The sequence below is a fragment of the Carassius auratus genome, chromosome 34, assembly GCF_003368295.1.
Source record: "Carassius auratus strain Wakin chromosome 34, ASM336829v1, whole genome shotgun sequence".
Taxonomy (NCBI): Eukaryota; Metazoa; Chordata; class Actinopteri; order Cypriniformes; family Cyprinidae; genus Carassius; species Carassius auratus.
The window spans coordinates 26,010,865-26,022,504 of record NC_039276.1 but is presented as its reverse complement, the minus strand read 5'-3'; the positions used below and the strand labels follow the sequence as shown (position 1 = coordinate 26,022,504).

Here is an 11,640-nt window from a genome sequence, read left to right as displayed (position 1 = left end):
GAAAAACGGTGACTTAAAATGTATGATTTGTATAACCAGTTGTGATTAATGATTGTATTGAAACGGTAATTTATTTTCAGTGTGAAACACTATTTAACATTTATTCAAATTAACATATTGTAAAGATTATTTTAAGCCCCAGTTTTGTGAGTAGTACTTTCTGGCTTTATTAATCATTACAGACAGCTCTAAAAATGGGCTGCTATAAAGCTTTTGAATCGCATATCTTCTTCTGTCTGTATATGTCCCACCTAATGTGAATAGTCCCTTTCCCCATTCCATTGGACGGTGGTTTAAAAGCATCTTTCACTGCTGTGCAGTCTTGCAGACGCATATTAAAATCAATGTGCAGGCCAGTGCTAACGGAGACCGGAACTCACTTCATGGGTTTGATCCACAGCTGCTTTACATCGCTACTGCTTAACAGGGTTATGATTATTTGAAACATTTATTTATTGAAAAAAAAAACAACAACTCTATTTTATAATGTCTAGTATTGTCTTGCCATCAATACTATAAAGCAAAAAGAGAATGAAAAGAACTGTACAGTATGAACCCATTTTTCTACTTTGTTGTTGAAAAGGCAACGTATGTTAACGCATGTGATCTCTTATGTACACGGCGCGTCTGTCTGTTTTTCTGTGCTTAGTCTGATATGTTGTGGAGATATAGACATCATTGGATCATGCCCTTTGTCTAAACTGGAGCTGTGGAACCATCCATCCTGTTATATAAACCCTCACCCTCCAACCCAAAATGGCTTCAAATGAATGGAGATCTGGTTTTGATGGCAAAATAATGGGCAGAAATTGTTTGGCAAAGATCTGTATGTAGAGGACATCTGCCAGTGTTGTAGTCGAGACCAGTTCATTCAAGAGAATAGGGTCGAGCTGGAGTCCAAAACCATATTTTCTTGTCTAAGACTCGACTCTCTTCTGGTCAGAGACTGATTGCTTCTTTACTAACAACACTGACATCTCCATCTCAAGACACCAGAAATAACTCATTCAGATTCATGTGCTTGCTCAAATATGCAGAGATCATCTAAATATTAAATTAATGCTTTTTTATGTAATGTGTTATTTTGTGTGTGTGTGTGTGTGTTTTTCTTCTGTAAATTCTATATAAATATGCCTATTATTTCAATACATGTTTGAGAGCAAAGAAAAATAAATTCTTGGTACATATTTTGTTTTTGAAATGTTTTATAAAATCCCTGTACAGCAATAAAGCACAGTGTCAGTCAACTGACAAAAAAAAAACTATTTCTGTTTCTTTCTTAAAATACTGGGATTTTTTTGGGGGGAAGAACTATAAGGCGTATATATATATATATAAAATCTTAAATATTCATGATAAAAAAGAAGTCTGTGTGTGTGGCATTTAACATAGTTAAAAAAAATATATTTCTAAAATGCAACAGTGAAATCTTTTAGAAAAATTAATATTTAGCTTGCACTTTAAATATTTTGTGCTTGGAAACTAGTTTGAATACACAACCGTTCAATAGTTTGAAATACATCTTATCATTATGTTAAAAACAGCTAGCTGCTTAATATTCTTTAATGAATATAAAGTTCAAAAGAACAGCAATATATATATATTGTTTTGTGATATAAAATGTTTTATTGTTAACTTTTTATCAATTGAATTGCTAAATAATACTGATTATTTTTTTTTTTTTTGTAGGAAATAAATAACTATAACCATTTGAATGTACATGACAATCACGCATAGGATATTATTTTACACTACATTTTTCACTACATCTCCCAGCCCTAATGTTGCACTGACTGTTACCTTGTTAATATTCATTTCAACATCACAATGTTCTACAAACTGAATAGTCTGTCCAGATTAAAAATCTCTCAGACCAAATTAGAGGCCTTCCTTCTGCCTGACCAAAACAGCAAAGATCCGGAGATATTGCCCTGCACACAGAGCATGTAACTGCTGCTTATGTGAACGTTTAATATTGCATAATGTCGAGATTTGAATGAGGTGTGTGTGTGTGTGTGTGTGTGTGTTTACTGTTAGACAGTGCAAGGCTGGGAGCAGTGCTTGTGTAAGCTGATTACACTCATCACTCACTGGGCCATAAAGACAAGCAAAGACTCGTAAATCAGACCACACAAAACAACACACACCATCCAAGTCACACGTTCAAAACAATGCCACATGTTCGAGGACAGTAAGATGAATTTGAGCACATAAGCAAATCCCTGCAATACAAGTAAAAAAAAAAAAAAAAAAAAACACTAATGCACAACACCTAAACACTGTTTGACTCCCTCATTTTTTGATTAGCAGTTTCTTTTAAAACATTCATGTCACTTTATCTGTTTCACTGAAAGAACCAATAATGGAGGAAGGGGTTTGCAGATCTCACAGGTTTTTCATTTAAATGCAAATTTATGGCTGTAATGATTATAGATTCAGACACTGCATTTTACCTGCCATGCTTCCCATAAAAAGATAGTTCAGAATGAAATTGAGTTTAGATTGTGGTGAAAATTGTAAGTACCTGCTGATATTATGTGATCTGGGCTTGACAGGTTCCTCAAACGCACTTGTACGCTCTTTTAGAGCAGACAGGATGTTCCCAATAGTGGGACACCTTTTACAAGGGTAGATTTTGCTTCATCTTCACCTGCCATCTGCATGTGTTGACACTTTCACAGGGAGGAAAGACATCTCTCCCATTCCTGTTAGGAATGAGTACAGGAATGAGTACAGATGGCAACAGCAATCACGGCCACAGATGACAATTGCTACAAGTGGCCATTTAATTAAGACACCGCGGAAATCCTCAGCTTAAACTATATAAAGAACATCCTTTTTAACAGCCGCGTAATAAGTCATAGTCAAAAGAGAGTATACAAAGTTTTTTTGATTGGCAAAACAAAAACAAAAATTGTGGGCAAATCCCATGATGGCATTTACACACACCCTCTAAAAACGGAGCTTGAAAATGGTTCAAAAAGTTTTCCTTTTTTTCTTTTCTTTTTCTTTTTTTTTTTTTTTTTTTTTTGAAACTATACAGTTATTGCCTCCATATAAACTATGGGGGTAAAAAATGTTGAAAACGATGATGTCATGTGCATGCATATTACACGTTCAGTCTATAGGTAGGCCTGTGTGTGCAGGCACATAGTGTTTCTTTATGTGAATAAATAATACAACTTTTTCAAGTCATTTTTGTGCATCTGTATGAATGGAAATCTTGTCACCTGTATGTGAAACTTTCTGAAAACGCAACAAACTGAATTTTAGTACATCATGTTGTATAAGCATACCATACAACACACACACACACACACACACATAGTCTGAGATTCCCCGTGCGAAAGCGGTTTAGTTAAATCAGATACTGTGTGTTAGTTAGTGTAGTTTACATCTGAGAATATTCCCTTGCCGTATGTATGCAACACACCAATACAAACACACACACACACTTCATTATTATTAATGCACAACATCACTGAACCTCTAGGAATGAAGTTATGCATACATGTATTGGATGTATGTCCACAGATCAGATCATATTAGCATATTGACAACTTTCCCACAATCCACCCATTCCAATAGAGACACACTGGCCAATAAACACTCCCACTGATCGCAGATGCAAAGAATATGCACAGACACGGCAGGAAGCTTCCACTGATGTGCTTTTTCCTGAGGCTTAGCGATTTTTGGGCAGCTTTAGACGTGTGATTAGCTGTCCTCAATGTCTTTTAGTCTTGACTTGGGTAACAGCTGGATAAAGACAGATAACCCATCACCCATCCTTATAGCCAGTCATTATCCATATGCTAGTGAGCTTCTCCGAGAGGTCATCCTGACTACAGGTCAAAGGTCATCAAAGATAGAGGCGTAAATGAAGCATGCAGGTGTTATGGATGAAAATGATATGGCCCCGTGTCATTTGACAGTCTGCTCCTCTGCTGTTAATGAGCAGTTCGTCTGTACAGCTTAATGACTCACACTGTTACACACCATGGACAATAAAAAAGATATAGGACACAGGAAGTACAGAAACATCATTAGAAAGACCAAATGCAAGGGAGGAGTTGAGGGGTCAAGGGTTGAACATGCTTTGGTTATAAAAATGTAGCATAGTTCTGTAACCGAAGTCATGGGATGGGGGAAGCATGCAAAAAGTAAAATGCAACTAACCTTTTAATCATCTGTAGTTATAAGAATGAAGTTCTTATACAGATAAAATACTATCTACACTATATGTTTTGTTGTTGTCATTGGTTATGTGTTTAAATTCAACAGTATTTTGGTCATATGGTAAAACATGACAAATATGGTAATATGTACTGTATGCAAATATGTTAATGCTAATGTTATTTAGCCAAAAGGTTGTTCAAAGTGTATAATCTGGATGGTCAATCACTTCTCAAAATAAATTGAAAATGTTCATATTTAATATATGTTAAGATAAAGCTAACAGAAATTATACTTGTAATGTTTTTGTACAATACATTTTTGCACAATAAACTGTTTTGTATTGGGCCTCATGTCCAAAGTGAAATCTGCTTCCTGGAACAAAACAGCTGAAAAACACTGATCCAAGGAAAGAGTGGATGAAATATTGACAGAGAAAAACAGGAATATTAATTATTTAACAATTTTACTAGAACGCTGAAGGTAGACAAAAAAAAAAAAAAGAACCCAGGTCTTGAATTACAAAGAAGATTGTTTGCTTACTTACAGAATTGCATTGCTCGGAATAAAAGAAAAGTGAAAATTAATAAGCAATAGGGTTTATTCATACCTTGTTTTTCTTGAGGCATTGCTTGACAATGTGCTTGTTTTTGTTTTTTAGCAGAAGAATTCTTTTAAATCCTGTTAACCTGACCAGAAATGAGCTGCCTCATGTTTGGGGTGAGTGCGTCTCGGAATGTCGTGGGCTTACTTTAGAATGTGATTCCAGAATGCTGTGGGTTTGGCCGTTGTGGTATTTGCTGAATGCAGCTGCTAATGTGTTAAGCTTACACACATGACATTTCCTCTAGCGTTTTGTTAATTGTCATGAAGTATTAGCTTTTTTTTATCTTTTCATTATTAATTGTACTATGAAAATACTTATTTTGAGTACTCAAAACCTAACATTTACATATTTACATTTCAATGATGCATATTTAGTGTTTAGAAAAATGCCCTGCTTATTCACAATTAGGTAATATGAAGGAATTTTGACCCGAATGTGGGGTGGGAGGTGGAGGAAATAAATAAATAAATAAATAATAATAATAATAATAATAATAATAATAAACAGTGGTTGAAATTGATCTTTAACAAGATTTCTGGTAATTTCAGTTTGATCTTAACAGCCTCAGCAGCGCATTTCTGCTCATCTTGTTTTATGATCCTGTCACATGGAGGCCAAATGGGTGACCTTAGCAGAATTGTATTGTTGTGATCCCCCTCCATCAAATATTATGGAAGTAAAAAAAAAATTAAAATAAATAAATAAATAAAAACTACTATATGGGTCAAAACTGAACTTTAATAACATATAAAAGTTTATAAATAATTTGTAATTAATTTATATTATTTACAAATTATAATTATAGCTCTAGACAATTATCTGCTACGATTTTATTAATGCTGTTGTCTGTTTGATTTTATATAGTTTCAAGCATTTAGAAATCACACAAAATTAAATTAAGCAGTTTTACTAATAATAATAATAATAAAAAAAAAAAAAAAAAAAAACCTTAAGTTTTGTATGGGTTGTGATGTCCACATGTTCTTGTTGAAGAAAGTACAAACCCGATTCCAAAAAAGTTGGGACATTGTAAAAATTATGAATAAAAACAGAATGCAATGATGTGGAAGTTTCAAATTTCAATATTTTATTCAGAATACAACATAGATGACATATCAAATGTTAAACTGAGAAAATGTATCATTTTAAGCGAAAAATAAGTTTATATTAAATTTCATTGCATAAACACATCTCCAAAAAGTTGGAACAAGGCCATGTTTAACACTGTGTGCCATCCCCTCTTCTTTTCATAACAGTCTGCAAACGTCTGGGGACTGAGGAGACAATTTGCTCAAGTTTAGGAATATGAATATTGTCCCATTCTTGTCTAATACAGGCTTCTAGTTGCTCAACTGTCTTAGGTCTTCTTTGTTGCATCTTCCTCTTTATGATGCACCAAATGTTTTCTATGGGTGAAAGATCTGGACTGCAGGCTGGCCATTTCAGTATCCGGATTCTTCTTCTACACAGCCATGATGTTGTAATTGATGCAGTATGTGGTCTGGCATTGTCATGCTGGAAAATGCAAGGTCTTCCCTGAAAGAGAAGATGTCTGGATGGGAGCATATGTTGTTCTAGATCTTGGATATATCTTTCAGCATTGATGGAGCTCATCTTTCCAGATGTGTAAGCTGCCCATGCCACACACACTCATGCAACCCCATACCATCAGAGATGCAGGCTTCTGAACTGAGCGCTGATAACAACTTGGGTTGTCATTGTACTCTTTAGTCCGGATGACATGGCATCCCAGTTTTCCGAAAAGAACTTCAAATCTAGATTCGTCTGACCACAGAACAGTTTTCCACTTTGCCACAGTCCATTTTAAATGAGCCTTGGTCCAGAGAAAACACCTGTGCTTCTGGATCATGTTCAGATATGGCTTCTTTTTTGACCTATAGAGTTTTAGAATGGCACGTGGATTGTGTTCATCGACAATGTTTTCTGGAAGTATTCCTGAGCCCATGTTGTGATTTCATCACAGTAGCATTCCTGTATGTGATGCAGTGTCGTCTAAGGACCCGAAGATCACAGGCATCCAGTATGGTTTTCCGGCCTTGACCCTTACGCACAGAGATTGTTCCAGATTCTCTGAATCTTTGGATGATATTATGCACTGTAGATGATGATAACTTCAAACTCCTTACAATTTTTCTCTGAGAAACTCCTTTCTGATATTGCTCCACTATTTTTCGCCGCAGCATTGGGGGAACAGGTGATCCTCTGCCCATCTTGACTTCTGAGAGACACTGCCACTCTGAGAAGCAGGTTGCCAATTGACCTAATAAGTTGCAAATTGGTCCTCCACCTGTTCTTTATATGTACATTTAACTTTTCCGGCCTCTTATTGCTACCTGCCCAAACTTTTCTGGAAATGAGCCAATGTTTGGCATTGACATGTTATCTATATTCTATTATGAATAAAATATAAGTTCATGAGATTTGTAAATTATTCCATTCCTTTTTTACTCACAATTTGTACATTGTACAAATATATATATATATATATATATATATAGATAGACCAATCTACTTCAAGTGTAAACTAAACAAGCTAATCACAACTATTTTTGAGAATGTGAAGACACGTGGATAAGATTTTGTTGCTCACGAAAGCAGCGTTTTAAATGTGTTCATTGTGAGTCACTGGGCCTTGAGTAATTATTAGATTAGGTGTATCTAAAATGGCATCTAAATGCCTTTAATGAAGCTTGACCTCTTAATGTGGAAAAGGATGGACTGCTGATGCAAAGCATCTTCAACCAGCAGCTATAAAATCTGATTTATTACGATGCGTTCATCATACGATTGAGTTACAGAAAGTGTTGTCCTCCGTGTTCAGAGTTTCAAATTAAATCAGTGGTCTGTAAAAGGCACAGTGGATTAATTTAATCCTAATTGAATCACAGGTGTTTCTTCTGTAGATTCTTTTTTTTTGGGAGGCAGGAGCCTTTTTCTTCCATGCCTGTTGAACTAAAATAAATGGCACGTCAATTTCTGTAGTTACGTAAGGTGGGGTAAGTAAAATGTCTGGAAGGATTTTCGATACACTTTCACATGACAGAACTGTGGGTTTGTGTCTGTGTTTCTGTGTTGTGTATCTTTTCTTTTGTCTAGATTTTTCCCCCCATTCTTCTGAGTAAAACATTTTATGTTATGAAGTAAATCTTAGATAGTTTACCCATGAAGTCATTTTGTCATTTATTTAGACAAACTCTTGCTATAAAAATTACTTTGGTTTTCCAATTAAACTGGCTATTATCCATGGAAAGCACACTTTCTTCCAGTACTAGCTCTAAAATGACATTTTGTAATTAACAACAGAGGCTTGGGATGAGATGTGTATAAACATAGTTACACACACAAGAGCATTTTAAAGAGCCAGTGAGATGAAAATTCTAAGCTTCCTATCACTGTTTATAAGTCCTGTACATTAGGTTTAAATCCATCCAAGGTTAAAAAACATTGTCATTTTGTCAAAATATCATTTTAAAATTACCTCAATTCTAACAGATCCCCAAACGGTTCGCGCGAAGCTGTTCAAAATATTCAGTTTCCTTAAACCCCACCTTTTGGTAGCATACTGTGTTCTGATTGGTCAACTAACATAAGCAGTTTGGATTGGTTGTTCCGCACACACCTCCACGGTAAACTATGCGTTAGCATCTGTTTGGGGTGAATTATGTCTTATTCCTCTCACCGCGAAGCAAACAGTAAAATAAAAAACTTGAACAGTCTCGCTGCTTTTTCTTCTGTGTGGGTGTATTCAAGCCGCGCGCTTCAGTTTGAATCTGAATAGCACGTTCAGCGCGGGGGCGTGGTCACATTAGATATAACGAAGGGAGACATGAAAAACACATCGCATTGTTTTCATATGGATTACTTTATCACAGAATATCGGCACCACTTGTTTAGTTTTAAAGAAGACATGTCAAGCTTTCTATAGATATCTCTCTCATGTCTCTTCGTTGAGTATTCACGGAGTTACACTTCATTTTAATGACGTGTTTGTAAGTGAAGATCAGCGCAGACAGGCTGCAGACAGCACACATACTGATGAGACGCTCGGGAGAAAACAAACACATAACTTCATAATCATACTTCGCGTTGTGATTCGGAGATGCTCATTGGTCTAAATAAAGTTGGTAATGAACCCTCTTTTATGGCCAAACGCTTTGAAAATCCCGCCTTGTACTCACCGAGATTAGAAAAGCAGTCATCAGTGAAATGTTGTGAACACAACAAGGGTTTGTTGTACTGCTCTGGTATTGTGTTGAAAATGAATTTTAGCCATTGGTTCTTCTGATCTTCATTCTTTGGCAGTGAAAATAAAACAAACTTGCATTTACAATTAAAAACACACTGTCTCCTCGATATGATGCTATCACACCAACCAGAGCGTCTGTGTGTGTGTGTGGGGGGGGGGGGGGGGGGTGACAGGTCAGAGCTTCGTTTCTCCCAAGATGGTAGGTGGAGATTATTATGCAAAGTGTTCCTAGTGACGTACATAGAGATGGGCAAAAGATTTGAAATCTATAACGACTCGTTTCAGCGATTCAGAGTCGACTCCTTACTTTAGAGGCCAATCACTTTATAAATCGTTTACTTTTTGGTTTAATTACTTTGCACATTGTTTACACTGATGGACAGCTACATCATACACTGAAATACAGGTAATTTTTGATTTCCCATATGTGTGGCTCTTTAAGGACAAAAAAAACCTGACAAATGTCTTGAAATAAAACATCTGAATAGTGTCTTAAAGACCATGTTGCAGGTTAACCACCACTTTCGATTAATGGGTACATAAATCCCTCAAGATATGTATATCATTTTTAAAATGTCTCAAAAAATGTCTTAAAGACCAGTTTTTTATGTTTTTGGTATTAACGTTTTTTTTTTACACAACTAGGTGATGACGTCACGTTGGGGAGAAGTCGAGTAAAGGTAGCCTAAGCCTAGTCTGATGCCGTGTTCCAGGCAACCCGTAACCCGTGTTTTTCCAACCTTAAACCCGTGAAGGTGCACTGGAATGGCAGTCAAACCTGTGACTTCCCACCCGTGAACTCGTGTCTCGTACTTGATTGATGTACTCCGAGTTTCGAGGTCACACAGTACGGGAAACAATGATGGCAGCCCCTACGAATAATACTGCCTATGGATGCAGTGTTTATGCAAGTGGTACACGTTGAAAAAACTATTTTAGGTCAATGTAACGTTGCAATAAAATAAATAATCTAGTTACAATTCCTTGCGCTCAGAAAGTTTGGCATAACTTGCCTGGAACAGTACAAAGTCGTTATTCGTGGTATGAAATAGTGATTACGAGTTCAAAAACCTGCCTGGACCGCAGCATCAGAACTAACATTATAGAAGAGGTCGCAAGAACCAATATGTATGATGGCCCGCAGCCGTGTAATTTCGAACCTGCCAGACGTGAGAGGGAAAATGAGGAATTGCCAAGAACTGATGTCCGTCAAATCTAATTAAAATGCATGGTCCGAGGAGAATGAGTGGAGAGTTGGTGAAGTGTCCTGGTGAGTTGCTATATCATTTAGCATCGCAGCAATGAGCACTGGAGCTAGTTTACGAGCAGCAGTGCGCAATAACAACACATATATTTTTTTACTGTCATTGAATAGCACCAAGTGAAAAATCAATGTTTTCTTCATATCTAGTGGCGGTGATCATGACGTTAGTTCAGAGAAGCACCGGTAACCTTTTTCATAGTGTCGTAGAACTGGTAAACTTTGTCTTTGTCATCTAGAAATGAAAGGCATCATGCTAGCTCTATGGACGTTTCTAAGCGTTTATCTCTTCCTCTGGTGAAAATGTTGTTGCAAACGTAGCCGCGTGTCTCTCGCTGTGTTTTGCAGGTGCTTGTGTGGGTGCTGTCCCATGGAAACTGTGTTGTAGGGAAGTGAGTGTGTTTGGGTCACTGTTGGTCGATATCTCTCTATATATCTGTCTGTCTATCTATCTATATATCTAGTCTATCTATCTATCTATCTATATATATATATATATATATATATATATATTTATCTATAATCTGCACTGAATACTCTGGTCTCTCTAGTCACTCTCAATGCTCTCAAGGCGGGCTTTTTGGTAAAAAACAACGTGTCGTGATGCAACTCATTGTGGGGGAAAGGAGACTGCTGTAAGATATTACCTACTTTTTCGTATTATATTCTGTTTTGTGATACCCAACTACATAAAATACAATGGAAAACAGTTTAAATGTTTATTACCAACAAGCAAATTGCACAAATTCGTAAAGAAATTAACCCTGTAACACAGCCTTTAAAGTGAGGTGACCTTGTATACACAGAATAATTGCCTCTGGTCTGTTGAATTATTGAAAATGGCTGCATTATACCATCTTGGCTGTGAATTATTTTTCAATAATATATTGGCTGCTCATCAGTTATTCCTTGCATCCTAGTATACAGAAATATAGACAAAAGGAGGTGAGAAACTAAAATATAAGGTAATTTTGATGTGTTTTTCTCTTCCTTGTTATCATTCTTTGCTGTTTTTCGATTTTAGTTATGGTAGTGTAAAGAGATATAGTGATCATTGTGTACGTGTATGTGTGTGTGTTTGTGTGTGTGGTAACAGGACACATGCAAGACATGTTGTTCAAATCCAAAGTTAATTTTATGATGTTTGTTTAATGACTTTTTGTTTATTTCAAGCGGAACCACAATGACATTGAATCTTCGGCCTTGCATTTCACCCAGGACAGCGGTAAGATCACACGCGCAAATGATGAATGCTCAGATCAGTCGTGGTCTTTGTGGACCAAAAGTGTTGTGACTGACTCTGACGTCAGTATATTTATAAGATTGTGT

General features: G+C 36.3%; 1 pseudogene; it reads left to right on the top strand.

The window, feature by feature from the left end:
* LOC113053642 (unconventional myosin-XVI-like) overlaps positions 1 to 1,177 on the top strand; it is a 161,010-nt pseudogene extending 159,833 nt beyond the window's left edge.
* Positions 1,178 to 11,640: the final 10,463 nt, after the last annotated feature.